The 14,950-nt window shown below is 37.4% G+C and overlaps 1 protein-coding gene across 1 annotated transcript in view; it reads left to right on the top strand.

The window, feature by feature from the left end:
• The window catches only part of HS6ST3 (heparan sulfate 6-O-sulfotransferase 3), a 742,727-nt gene that overhangs the window by 51,705 nt on the left and 676,072 nt on the right, over positions 1-14,950 (top strand). The window lies entirely within an intron of this gene.

Below are 14,950 nucleotides of genomic sequence, written 5' to 3'. Positions count from 1 at the left end.
GGTTATTGTGCTTACTTTGGACCAAATTTTATTTAGCTTAATATGGACACTGACACATTTTTGGGGGTATACATCAGACATATCAGAGCAGTGTAGTTCTGGATCATTTTTAAAATTACCTCTTCTAAAACATAACTGTCACTTACCTGAAATGCTGCATCCTAAAATTTCAAAATTATATTGAGCAGTCGCCAAGGCCTAAAGCCAATTGACTTAAAGGTAATCATTTCAGCTAACATTAAATTTAAAGTCTAAGAATGTATAGAGCTAGTTTTAAAATAATGATCTCAGATTTTTAAAAAGGATATAGGAAACTGCATTGTCATTCTCTGAATTAAGAACTGATGGTTTCTGTCATTATTTAGCCCCACCATTGTATTTTAAAGTCCTTCAGAATACTTTTATGAACCAATGAGACTGGACTTAGCCACACACAATAGAAATTCAGACCTTGACTATTTGGTGTTTCCAGTTCACAAAGGTGATGAAGACTGTCTTGGAGCAACTTAATCCCAGAAGTTGTACATTTCTTGCTGCTCCTGGCATGGAAACTTAAGTGAGACCACCAAATACATTGGTCCTGTCCAATTCTACTGAATGGGGGTGGACTTGGCATTTATCTGGCCAAAAACAGGAGCCAGAGAAATATGAATCTACCAAAGTTGTTTAGCCTCCAACTTAAATTACATTAGTCAACTTATAGATATTCATATGATCACTTTTCTTTTTAGATACTACATCAACTGGATTCCGGAATATATCATTTGCAGTGCTTGTATTGGTTTAAAATATAAAATTTTAAGATCCTTTAACATTGTACTAAAAAATTTCAGTAAGATCATTCTGACTGCTTTCAAAAAAAAAAAAAGACTGAAGAGAATCTGGTACTGAGTCAGTGACTGACTCCTAAGGCAGATGTCTCAGCTCTCAACCAAAGTATAAATGGATGCTATTATATTCAATACAGTATTAATATAATGTTCACAAGTACATGCATTTTACTTTGTATGATTGGAAGGGAATATATTGTCCTCTAATTTTCCTGTGGCAAAAAGAGGTGTGAACTGTGGCTATGGGTAGTTATGATACATGTGAACATCTCTTACCACAGTATTATTATAGAAGTTTAGAAATGTGGTAAACATATATGTCAGAAACAATGGTGTATCATGAAAGTATAATTAGTGCAATTAAATATTTTATCCTTCTTGTGTGCTTATAGCCTATTTTGCTTCAAAAATCCTTCCACTTATTAAAGTGAACTCATTTTCAGGGATGTATTAGAAAATAAAAGTACGGTAATAATGATATTTCAGTAATGTCTTTAAAAGAGATATTTCAGAGTTAAAGTGCTGATGCTTTCTGAGAGCTTAATTGTATTTAAAAATAAATGAAATTCTGATGACTTACATCTTTTACCTCCCCCAAACTTTCCCCTAATGTAAATGCTATTTCATATAAAACTCATTAAGCAGAACATGACATCTTTTAAAATCATTCACTATCATAACATAATGTAATCGGCAAATGTTTTTCACTTCATTTGAAGTGTCTCTGTGGATGAACACAGATCCTATTGATAGCAGCCATCAAATGCCTCACTATCATAGTAAAATGAAGCTAATATCACTATGAAATAAGATAATGCGCTCTGAAAATCCACAGAGCTCCCCAAAACTTTTTGACAGATCAAAACAAAAACTTTGAGTAAAAATAGTGACATAGAAATGTCTCTTTCCATTTTGTATTTAGGCTGATTATCTGATATATATTCTTGAAACTACCTTGTCTGTTAAAAATATATATAAACATAATATACTGATATATAAATATAATTTTCTTAAGCAGACAAACATATAAATATATGTTTATATAAATATATAATATATATTTTAAGCAGACAAGGTAGTTTCAAGAAGAACCTTAAGTATTTTTAAGTGGTTTATTGCAAATGATTATAATTGAATTTCTAAATTATTTAAAGTGAGGAGATGTCTAAAAATAATACTGTGATTTAAGTACTTTACCATTTACCAAAAAAAGACTGTCCTAATTAAAAATGAATTATTTTCCCTTTTTAGACACACTTTAAACAAACCATTTAATTAAATTCACTCCTGATGGTTTGGGAGCTGGTTACACAGTTTGTAGATAATTCAGGCCCTCTGTTTCTTTCCTTTCTCTGGCTACTGTCTACCTTCTGTTCATATCAGAGCTTAGCGGCATCCTAATGGGGTTGGATGATAGAGGGGGGGCAATGGAAGAAGCAAGTTAGATGAGTGAATGTTTTTCGTATTAACATTAGGAAAGTGTTTAGCCCAAAAGCTGTTAGTCAAAATCAGGCTTTCAGTGTACTGTTGATTTTAATTTATAGTATGTGTGTTTCTCATTAACTTGGGGGAATCCTAAACTTAATTGAAAGTAAAGGCAGCATGATATAGTGAAAAGCTTTGGCATCAGACACAGCGGGGTGCAAAATCTACCTCTGCTGTTGCTTAACCATATGGCTTTGGTAAGAGCTATTTCTTCATCAGTTCAAGGAGGATAAAATATCTGTTTGGCAGAGTTATGAGAATTAATCATTTATGTTAAAAATCTAGTATAGAACATATTTGTAATTTTCACCTGAGTGTGTTTTATAATTTAGTAGAACATAGCTAATATCAGAGGCCAATTCTTTGATTATATTAAGATTACTAAGTATACTGTAAAAATGTTATTAGAAAAGTCAGCTTCCAAACTTTTGATGCGTAAATGTAATAACTCATTGCTAACATAATTCTATGAAGCTAGCTTCCCAGCACATAGAATAACACCACTTTTATTCAATGCATAGGACATTTCCATCAGAATTAGGAGATAAACCTTAATCCTGAGAGGGTTGAAAGTGGAAATGCTAGAGATCCAAGTTCTTTTTCAGGTCGTGTTCACTATCAAATAGTCATGTATAAAAACACCTCATCTCATGTAGTTTATAGACTAGATGCAATCTTGAAATTGCTTATAAATAAAATTCTTTAAAAAAATATTTAAATATATTAGAAAACTCTGACGTTCAAATAAATAGAAACTTGTGATAGATGCTTCCTAATATGTATTTGGATTTATTCAAGATACAGTTATCAATCATGATATAAAGATAATGTCTCTTCTTCTCATTCCTGCCTGACTCTGTTTCCTAGGACTCTTATGTCAGCTTGAAAGAAAAGCAGTTATATAAATGAATTCATACACAGGTATATTCACTTTGAGAATACATTTCTTGGAAAAATTATTTATTGAGTACTTCGTGGTTTCTTTAAAGTTATTTAAAGAAATTCAGAGAACACAGGGGTTAGTACATTTAATAAGGAAACAATTGTATTAGCTAGTGTTGAACTGCCAAATGGAGTTGAACCATGGATCAGGCAGAAGGTGGTATTGACTTGGAGAATTCAGCTGCAAAAGAAGATTGTTATACCATCTATCATCAGCAACACAGGAAAGTTTATTGTACTTTCCAGATAAGGAACTGAGATGCAGAAAGATGAAGAAAAGTCAGCAAAGTGATTAAGTATGGTTGAAGGACCTTGTAAAAGTCAAACTTTCATTTTCTCAAATTTCTGTAATTCCACACATTTTAATTGAAAACAGAGCAAATATGTATTTTCATTCTTGATGGTGATCAGCAGAGCACATAATAAAGGATTAGCTTAATTAATCATTGTAGTGAGTGTCATAATAAATCCACTTTCATTAATACATTAAGGCTGTGTAACTTTCCTATTTTATCCTGTATTTTTCAGGTTGCCCCAAATCACTCATATCACAGCTAACTTGCCCTTTGACCAACTTAACTGTCTCTTACAGAGGTTCCCAGGTTTTAGTTGTCACGATAAGAAGTCATAATGAAATTGAAGAGTCACTAACCATCCTTCCACAGTAGGTCCTGCATTAAGTTGTTTTGTTCAGTATTGTTTCATTATAACATTGTTGAGAAAAAATAAATTGATTCCTGGCTGGGGCCACTGTCTTCTGGGAGTTTGCACGTTTGTATGTTCCCCAACCCCTGGCTGCATGGGTTTTCTCCAAGCACTCTGGTTTCCCTCCACAGCTCAAAGCTGTGCCCACTGGGTGAATTGGCATGTCTGCACAGTCCCAATCTGAGTGAGTGTGAGTGCACACTGTGATGGGATGAGATGGTGTCCTGTCCAGGGCTGGTTCCCACCTTGCACCCTGAGCTGCAGGGAGAGACTCTGGCCATCTGTCATCCTTAACTGGAATAAACAATTTGGAAAATGAATGAATGAATGAATGAATACAAATGATTGCAAAACAAAAATTTGTAACATATACAATAATCATACAAATGCATAACAATAAACAATGTGGTATGAAAGCACTCAGCAAGCCTATGATATGTGTTATTGCTTGTTTTTGAACTGTGTGGTGGTAGGAGGTGCTCCAGAAAATTTTCAAGTTGCAAACATTTATTCACTATTTCATCACCACCACTGTGACTGTTGTCACTCACTGATGACCCAAAAATTGGATAATTATCTTCCTTGTCTGTGTTAATCTTTCCTAAATGTATGTATAGCTCACATTTATTTCAGTGTTTAATATTAGAAGTGTTTTGGTTCTATATTTAGAAGTTTGGTGGTGTTTCTGTGACCATAAACATACCATAGCAACTTAACTCTTGTTTATACAGTAACTAGCCTATGATAAAATTGGTTTTGTTACACATTGTTTTGCTTAAAGTCACAGTTTACAAGAACCTGCTGATCATATTGAGGACTTACTGTTAAGTGCTTATTGGACAAAACTATATATTCAATGAGAGATTAAATATATCTCACAGTCAATTAATTCAATGGTGGGAGAGTATATCCTGAACATGGTCAGGCAGAAATACCTGTGAGTAGGGTCTGTGGAGAGAGACAAAAATAGAGACAGAGCAAAAAGGGAGGTGAGATTGTACTAGTATTTAGCTATTTCTGACTTTTGACCTGTAAACTAGAGCTATTTCTTAAGTGAACGCTTCAGTTAATTAAGAAAATGCACTTCAAGATTGATGTTTACACAAAGACTATCAAAGAAGTGGAAACAGCAACCTAAAGGTAATGAATTTCAGGAAAGTCGACTTTAGTGATTTAAATATAAGAAAATGACCTGTAAGTGGAAGGACCCATGAAAATTAGGTTATTTCTAAAAGCAACAATACTTATAAGGACAGCAAGAGGATGAAGAGAACAGGATGAAACCCAGGTAGCTACACAGAGCTTCACATTGGAAATGTCCAAGAGTAAAGATTAGGAATTAGAGTAAGCATTAAACCAGAAATAAGGCATATCAATGATGGCATGAAAAGATAAAACCAGGAAACATATGGTGACTGCAAGGTGAAATATACTAAGGGACAATATATTCTTTATGTATGAGAGAAAAACAAGACTGAGAAAACACATCCTCTTTATTAGATGCAAAGGAGAAGAGGATGGTTCAAAACAAAAAACAAAATTCAGTTGTCTTTAAAGAAAATTTTTGCCTTTGTAGTAAAATAATCTCTCATTTAGAAAATGGAATAGGAAACAGTGTGTTTGAAGGACAGGGAAACAAACTAGACTTGGCAGGGAATTGATCAAAGATCATTTAAATAAACAGATCTTGATAACTTTCACATTAGAATGCCAATTATTGATGATTCAGGCCCTCAGGTGCTAAAAATAACACCTTTTTGATGCAGTAGAAAACGATTCTTGGTGATTTTTCGACTACTCTAAACTGTTAGTGCCTGCTTCGTTATGCTGTGTGTCAAAGGACACAACATGAAAGTTTATTTTATTTTTTTATTTATTTTTATTTTTTGAGATGGAGTCTCATTTCTAAGAAGATACTTCATAGACAGTGGATGTGCTTACCAACAGGAAATTGATGGTGGGACATCCATGTGACATAATTCTAGCCAGTCCACTAAATAAAGACTACCTGGATACAGGCTGGGCACGGTGGCTCATGCCTATAATCAGGGCACTTTGGGAGGCCAAGGCGGGTCGATCATCTGAGGTCAGGAGTTTGAGATCAGCCTGGCCAACATGGTGAAACCCCGTCCCTACTATAAATACAAAAATTAGCTGGGCGTGGTGACGTGCATGTGTAATCACAACTACTTGGGAAGCTGAGGCGGAAGAATCGTTTGAACGTGGGAGGCGGAGGTTGCAGTGAGTTGAGATCCCGCCGCTGCACTCCAGCCTGGGTGACAGAGTAAGACGCCATCTCGAAAAAAAAGAACTATCTGGATACAAAATAGTATAAACAATGCAAGTTCCATTAAAAAAAAATTACACCGTGAAGTCTAGATGGATACACTGTCAACAGTGGTTATCCTTTGGTGGAGAGATTATAGTTGACTGTTTTATAAATAGAAAAACATTGCTATAGTAATTTCTCAGTGCTGCTGTGATAAAGTGCCACACATTGGGTGGCTTAAAGTAACAGAAATTTATTGTCTCACAGTTCTAGTGGTCAGAAGTCCTAAACCAAGGTGTCGGCAGGGCCATGCGCCTCTGAAACGTGCAGGAAAGGATCCTTCCTTGCCTCTTCTAGCGTCTGGTGTTGGACGGTAATCTTGGATGCTCCTTGGTGTTCAGTGGCAACACCTCAGTCAGCCTCCACCATCCATGGCAGTCTTCCCTCTGCATGTCTGTGTCTCCACATGGCACCCCTCTTCCCTGCATGTCTCTCTCTTCTTTTGAGGATACTTCTCATAGTGGACTAAGGGCCTGCCCTAATTCAGTATAACCTTGTTTTAACTAATTACATCAGCAAAACCACCTTATTTGCAAGTAAGGTTGCATTCCGAGATACTAGGGGTTAGGACTTCAACGTATCTTTTTTGGGTGGGGGGACACAGTTCACCCGATAGCAATATTCCAGGTTTATCCAATCATCTATGTAGAAAATAATCTGCTCTTAAATACTTTCTTTTCTGTCTCTCAAGATATGAAGTTACATTGACTCTTTCTTTCCCCTGTATTCACAGAGTCCCACATTATTGAGATTTTCTGGGATACAACATTTCTTAAATATCCCCTTTGCTATTATTGCCGTTCCCTAGTTGAGACTGTTTCTAGCTGAGATTCTAAAGTGTATTTCCAATTGGCCCCTTTCCTCTTTTTTTTTTTTTTTTTTTTGAGAGGGAGTCTTGCTTGTTGCCCAGGCTGGAGTGCAGTGGCGCGATCTCGGCTCACTGCAAGCTCCGCCTCTCGGGTTTACGCCAATCTCCTGCCTCAGCCTCCAAGTAGCTGAGACTACAGACGCCCGCCACTACACCTGGCCAATTTTTTGTATTTTTAGTAGAGATGGGATTTCACCGTGTTAGCCAGGCTGATCTCAATCTCCTGACCTTGTGATCTGCCTGCCTCGGCCTCCCAAAGTGCTGGGATTACAGGCGTGAGCGACCGCGCCCGGCTGCTCTTTTTTTTTTTTTAATAACTTCCTATCAGCAGTCTGTTTTATGTGCTTCTATGTGATTTCCTATGCAGTCCATTCTATTTCTGAGGTGCATTTCTAACCTTATTGTTCCCTTTCTCCAAAACCTCCAATGGCTTCTCTGAATGAAATTTCTAAAGCTTACTTCTTTGGCAGTCAAGGTCATCCATGACTTGACTCTCCTTTTTATTCAGTCTTAGTTCTCACAATTCTCATACACAAATTCTGTGCTCTAATCTAGCCTGACTGCTTATGATTTTCCAGAATTGCTGTACACTTTCCTATATCCTTAGTTTAATGCACGCTGTTCGCATTCATTGAAAGGCCTTCCCCATTTCCCCTCCCTACCTATGAAACTAGTTACCGCTCTTCAGCACCTGAAATACCATCTCCTCCCAGAGCTTTTACCAGTTCCATCATTTGGATTCTCTCGCCTTTATTTGAAATCCCAGGTGCACACATGAGCGTATGGACACACACACCTACATCTCCAACCCCTAAATTGTAAAGCCCTTGAAGGCGGCATCTGTGTCTTGTCCATCGTACACATTCCCCACAGTGGCCTAGGATGCTGCCTTGAATCTGTGAGCCCTCATTACAGGCGTTGAGTTGTTACTGATTAGAGCACACAAGAGAGTGATGCAGAGTTCAGAAGCATGGGCTCAATCAACAGGACTCAGAGTGCAGATAACCAAATGCGAGAAATAACTTTAATCTGCGCAATGCCGGGGGTATTTCCCAGGGAAAGAATTCTGCAGCTGCTGTAGGGAATGATACCTTGGCTTTCCTCTAGGGGTATCTCTTCCCTCTCTGAGCCAGGGTTCTTTTATTTATCCTGCCCCGTTTCATCCCCGCTATTTGAAAGGTTAGGTTGTAGCTCCTCTGAAAATGGTTAGAAGATGTGGCCATTGGATCAATTTCCAGGATACATAGTTTATCTGAATCAATCTCATGTTCTGTATGCAAATATAACGAAAGTGAGCAAAGTATTTAACTTGAGAATTTTATATTATCTACCTAAATGTCATGTCTTCTATTAAAACTACCAATATGAAAAATTATGTTTCAAATTATAGTAAATTACATAGGCTAAACTTTAAAAATATGATCAGTGATGCCAGCCTTTATTAATGGAAGCATCAGTTGAGGAATTTCCAACCGGAATATATATACTAAATGCACTTGCTAAAATGTCCTTTTCAAAATTTCTTGGAATCGGTATTAGTATACAGTGCAATTACTATAAGGCCAGATGCTTAGCTGTGAGGGACACAGGTCCTGGGTTTTCATTCTACCCCATCGCTAGCTGATTGGCTTTGCTCAGGTAGTTAGCCATTCCAGACCCACATTTTCTCAGTTGTAATGTGGGAAAGCTAATACCTACCTCAGAGGTTTGTTATGAGAATAACATGAGATATTTTATATAAAACACTTAGCTCACTATCTGGCACTTAGTGATTTTTCAGTGAAATTAGGTGATTAATATTGTTAATATTAATTATAATATTAATATTAAGTAATATCAAATGATTTGAGATTTAGTGTAAGCATCAGTTTTAGAGTGGCAGACTGATTAGTTTTATTTGCATTCATTGAACTGTTTCAACAGTGCTTTTAAAGGTCAAGGGAGAGATAGGGAATAAGATAATTAATTTATCTTTAATTGGCTGGCACACTGTATTTAAAGAAGGCTTTTAATTTCAAAAGATAACTGTAATTATAACAGATAGGTAAGTTTTAGGGAAAGTAGAGACTTTTAAAGCCTCCAGATTGTCCCTCAAGTAATGTCAGAACTTAATGGTGAAGTGTTCCTACAATATTTTAATTTTCATCTATTAATGATGGTGATTTCACTATTCAGCTTAGTGTAACATCAGTAAAATGTCAAGGATAATTCTAATATTCTTACTCTGAGTATTAAATAATTTTATGAGTAAAAGAGATCGCCTCTTACAAATCAATAAAAAAGGGTTTAATAGATGAACAGATAAAGATAATGAATAGATGACTCACAAAGGAAAAGTATAAAATAACCATGAGAAATAACCATTCTGTGTAATAAGGAGGGAAGTAAAAATTAACACAATGAAGTATGTATTTTTTTTTTTCCTTCAAGCCTATTGTAATAGGAAAACTTTTTAATAAAGAGTCAGGATCTAGTGACATTGATTACTCACCTAGAATACTGGTGGCAGTGAAATTGGTGCAATACTTTTAGAGACAGTTTGGGAATATGAATCAAAAGTGACTTAAATATTTATACCTGTAGACCCCCAATTCTGTCTTTGGAAATTAAAGCTAAGAAAATAATACAAATGTAGAACAATATATTTGCAACAAAGTGTTCATCACAATGTTATTTAAAATTATGCAGACTAGATAGAAGCAGTATTAATGCTCACCACTATGGAAATGGTTAAGTTAATCATTCAGTTACATACTGTTCAGTCAATACACGTGTATTACAATACATGTAAGACCATGTACCAACTTGAAAAATGCTTATAGTTGTGTTGAGAAACACAATGTGACATTACGTGTATACCATAATTAAAGTTTTATAAAAATGTGCACGGGAAAAACCCTTAAAAGCCCAAATAATAGTAGTGATTACCTAGGAGAGGTGGTATCATGATTTTATTTCCTCTTTCTACATTCTTTAAATTTTCTTTGCTATAGTTTTCCAACAAAATTATAAATAAAATACCAAAAAAGTAATGCTTTTCTCATTGAGATTTACTTTTGGGCAAATATATTCTTGCCTTGTGGACAAATTTATCTTGGCCTCTGGGGCAAAAGCTGAATGCTTAAATAGGTGTTAATTAGCCCTAGATTCAGCACCAGGGAAGGAGGAAGACATCAGAGGTTAATAATACAAGTTTTGATTGGGGTAATTTATACAATGAAAATTCATGTCCATGCTATTCTGGTGAGTTTTCCTTTAAAAAAGGTTAAGGATTTTTGTTTTTTTTAAAGGCTAAGAATGGAAAGCATTTTAAATAATGAAAACCTGATAATAGAAAAAAATATTTCAGTATATACCAAGTACTTCTAGCTTCCATGGCCAATGACTTAAGCAAGATTCAGTTATCTTGATCTGCAATTTATCATACTGTTTTTCTGTCAAAGTACATGAAATTTTGGATTGCATTTAATTTTCCAAAGATGTTTCTCTGAGTGAATGGGAAGGAATCATAAACATGTGACATTGTTGGGTAAATAAGTCACAGAGTTATGAAACATTTTTTTTAAGCTCACTGACGACCTTCTTTTAGCCAAACCCAAAGGCCACTTATTCAGTGACCTTTGAAAGGCTGAGGCATGTGATTTCTCCCTGCTTGAAACATTCTCCACCTTTAGCTTCAAGGAAGCTACACCCTCATGGTTTTCATTCTCTTTCTCTCTTCTCACAATATAGAGTCATCTAACAATCTATAAAATACCTAGCTAATATCTGTTGAGTTTTACTATGTAGTTGGGATAATTTTAAGCACTTTACAGGTATTAATTCAATGAAGAGTCATAGAAGCCCTTTGAGGAAGACAGGGTCATTATCCCCATTCTATAGTCAAGTAAACTGAGACACAACAGAGAGGCAGACTCACTCAAGTCCCTTAGTAAATAAATGGCAGACCTGGGACCGGAAGTTCAGCTGTCTGATTTCCTAGCATTGGTGCTACACCATGGCATCCTCCTGCTTCTTACAATACAGACAAGAAGCACTGAGAATGCTGAAATCCCAGATGTGGTTTAGTAAGGGCAGGCATTTCTAGGAGAAATCCAGACAGTGAAAGGTACGCAGCTGTATGATTAGGTGGCATGATAAAAGGATATGTTTTAGAAGACCTAGAAGGCTAACAGAATTGAGCACCACTTCTTACCATCAAATTTCAGAATGGTAGAGCTGCGTTCCTGGTGATATTCTTAGGCAAAATTCCTGCTGACTTAGGGCAGTGTCGGCCACCATGACCATCAAAGGATGCAGCAGGGTTAGTTTTGAGGACATGGGCTTCGTGTGGGGAACAGGATTGGTTCATCAGCTCCACTAACTTTGAGACTTTAGGTTTGTTTCTTGACTTCAGGTCCTGAGTTTTGTTTCCTTCTCTGTAAGGATATTACTGCCTCATTTACCACTCATTAAATAACATGATAAATCATACTGGCCATTCATAGCTCATTCAGTAATTACATGAGAAAATGTATTAAGATCTTATAGCACAGTGCCTCGCATAAATGCAGGCAGAGTATAGGATTGACATTCTCTTATGGGGATAATGGTGCCTGGCCAGGAACCACATGTCAGTGAGCCGAGGGAGCACCTTCAGGCTTTTCAGTTTTTACCTCAGAAAATTGTTTCAGATCACTCCAGCACGTGGCAGGGGCTAGCATTTATTATCTGGTAACCTTGGACAATTACAAACTTCTCTGAACTTCCATTTATTGATCTGTTAAACAGGGATAATGACATTTACCTTGCAGGGCTCTGATGAGCATTAAAGTCAGATAATAAGGTCTTTAATCGCTAACCTACTTTCTTATTACATTAGTATTTGATGCCATTTAGTAAATGTTACCATTGGAAAAGCCTTTGGCTCTGGTTTCTCCAGTTTTCATTTTTATTGCCATCTTCTTTGGAGCTCAGCTTCTTCTCCCTGTCTTTCAATGAGATAATGAAATTACAGAGATTTTAATTCCCCAAAGTTTAAAAACGAGGAGAGGCTCATCCAAGAAATTATATCCTGGAAAATAAGAAAGCATAAAAAGAATTTTATAAAACAGAATGTCACCTGGTGGGAAGAGATATTTCTATTGGTTTAGAACGAGGCAAACCTGAGTAGGAAGAGACACAGCACTGACATTTCAGAAAGCAATGAATTATTTGCTCAGGGACCTGTGAGATAATTTGTCATTTTGGACTTTTAAAGGAGGAGTAAAGAAAGCAACAGTAAGCAGTTGGCTGACTTGGGAAACTGGTGTGCTCAAGAGAAACTCTTTTGTTTGTTCAGTGCAGGTAACTTTCAGTGGATAAGAATTGGAAGGTTATATTTTGTGAAAACACTTATTTCAGGAAGAAAAAATAGTGTTATATTAATCATCTCTTGAGCTGTTTTTGTAGTTTTACATAATAAATGATTAGTGTGTAAGAGGACTCAAAAAATGAGTTAATATAAGCATTATTTTGAATGCAGATTCTATATAAACCTTACCAGACAGATGGATTAGCTCAACGAAATGGGTATCTTTGGAGATGCACTATGAGCTAGGACACAGGGAGGAATGCAAGACAGCCCCTTCCTTCAAGGAACAATGAAGACAGAAACAGAAATGAAGTGGGGCGGGACTGTACACTGTGGGTGCCAGGATGCTATGTGCTGCATTACTGGTGTACACAAAGTGATTTGGGAACATCGAGGAGGAAATGAATTTTCTTAGGAAGATGAGAGAAAGCCTCACAAAGTATGTGACACTTGAGTGGACATCTGAAGGTTAAGAGCGATGTAAAGGAAGGACACCATTGTATACGGGTATCAAGGCTATGGGCCATTTCCAGGGGAGAACTGTGGTATGGTTAGATGGGTCACCAGGCTGTGCAGGAGGAGCGCTAAGAGATGAGGCTGTAGAGGGAGATGCGGGAAGGAGGTCAAAATGACTGGTGGTTTCTGCTGGGAGATGGCATGGATCTAAATTGGGAGCAAAAGGAAGTAGGTTTGAGGGAAGAAAAGCTAATTTGAAGTGGAGCCTCCCAAGGTATATTGGAGAGAGAGAGTAGAGGGAACAACAAGAAAAAGGTGGAAAGTAGAGGGAACAATAAGAAAAAGGTGGAAAGTAGAGGGAACAACAAAGGCCAAAGAAGGAACCTGCAAATAAGACTGAGAGACATCCTTGCCAACATTGTGAAACCCTGTCTTTACTAAAATACGAAAATTAGCCAGGTGTGGTGGTGCATGCCTGTAGTCCCAGCTACTCGGGAGGCTGAGGCAGGGGAATCGCTTGAACCCAGGAGGCGGAGATTGCAGTGAGCCATGAATGCACCATTGCACTCCAGCCTGGGAGACAGAGCGAGACTCCGTCTGAAAGAAAGGAAGGAAGGAAGGGAGGGAAGAACAGAGGCTTGGAAAACAGTCAGAGGTGTAGTAAGACAGCTGGGAAAGTTTAATATTAGTGAGTCCCAGGGACAGTGTTGGGCCAGGGAGGAGACAACATTAACACAAGCTAGGGAGAGACCAAGTAGAAGGAGAACTGAGAGCCCAGGAACCAGGAGGTCGCTGGTGACATTCCTGAGAGTGATTCTGGAGTGGGGAGAGCAACAGCCAGGGTCCTTTGGGCTGATGAGTGAGAGTAGGGCATCTAGGGGCAAGGACACATAGGCAGAAACGGTCACTTAGTGAATTCTTTCAGCAACAAACAGAAGAGAAAGAAGGAAAGAGTTTAAGGAAGGGGTTGTGTGTATGTACATGTGATACAGGAGATCCCCTGAATATGTTTGTGTGCTGAGAGCAAAGCCAGGAAGGAGGGAGCAGTTGGGGGTACAGACGGAGGGGAAGGAGTATCCCGAGGAAGTGACAGTGGCTAGCTGGGATAAAGAGCAGGAATAGGAGGGTGAGTTCCTCGAGAAGCAGGACACATTTCCCTCCAAGACAGGAAGGAAGGACACAGGGATCAATGAAGGTGAAAAGGAGGAGAGTGAATCGCAGTGCGCTCTGGTTTTCAATCTCTTGCCTGAGGGAGCAGTAGTAAATAAAAATAGCATTCATTTTATTTTATTCTTTTTTTCCTTGGAGTTATTTAGTCTTGTTCGCTTTTTAAAAGAAATAAAGATACTGCGCTAGTAAACCATTGCAGGTTTGCAGAAACAAATCATTATCCATAGCTGTCACACTTGCCAATCTGGAAATGGTTTTCTTAAGGGAGAGAATTCCGGGTCACATCTTTCCAATGTGTTTCTCATATAATCGACATCTAGACTGAGATCAGAACTGGGGAAGTACTTGAAAGGACTGACTGGTGTTTGTGTCCTACTGGTTATATTGTAATTTGTAATAATAATTTCAGCAGTCATTGACTAAATGTATTACACAAAGCAAAAATGAAATAATATCTTGGTAAGAAGAAAAAGCTGCAGATATTAATATCTAATGTTCACTGTATGAGATCAAACCATTTGACCAATTTTGAGCTACAAAAAGAGCAGTTTCATGGAGTTCAATCTGATAATAAGGCTAAAAACATGGGAGTTTCTGAGCAAGCATATCCTTCCAGTGAACACTAATGAGGGGCAGTGTCTGCAGTGGGTAGGAGCCGGAACTGTGGCACCAGAGAGGGCTGGAAACATGCTTCTGCTTGATCTCTTAGCAGCTGCATGACTTTGGATGTGTGACTTCATCTTACTGAGCCCCAGTTCTCTCATTTGTAAAATGCAAGTATGATAGAATCGATTTCATAATATTTTTATGAAGATGAAATGAGATAATTTGTG

The sequence above is a fragment of the Piliocolobus tephrosceles genome, chromosome X (assembly GCF_002776525.5).
Source record: "Piliocolobus tephrosceles isolate RC106 chromosome X, ASM277652v3, whole genome shotgun sequence".
NCBI classification, from domain to species: domain Eukaryota; kingdom Metazoa; phylum Chordata; class Mammalia; order Primates; family Cercopithecidae; genus Piliocolobus; species Piliocolobus tephrosceles.
This window is presented reverse-complemented; position numbering and strand designations above follow the sequence as displayed.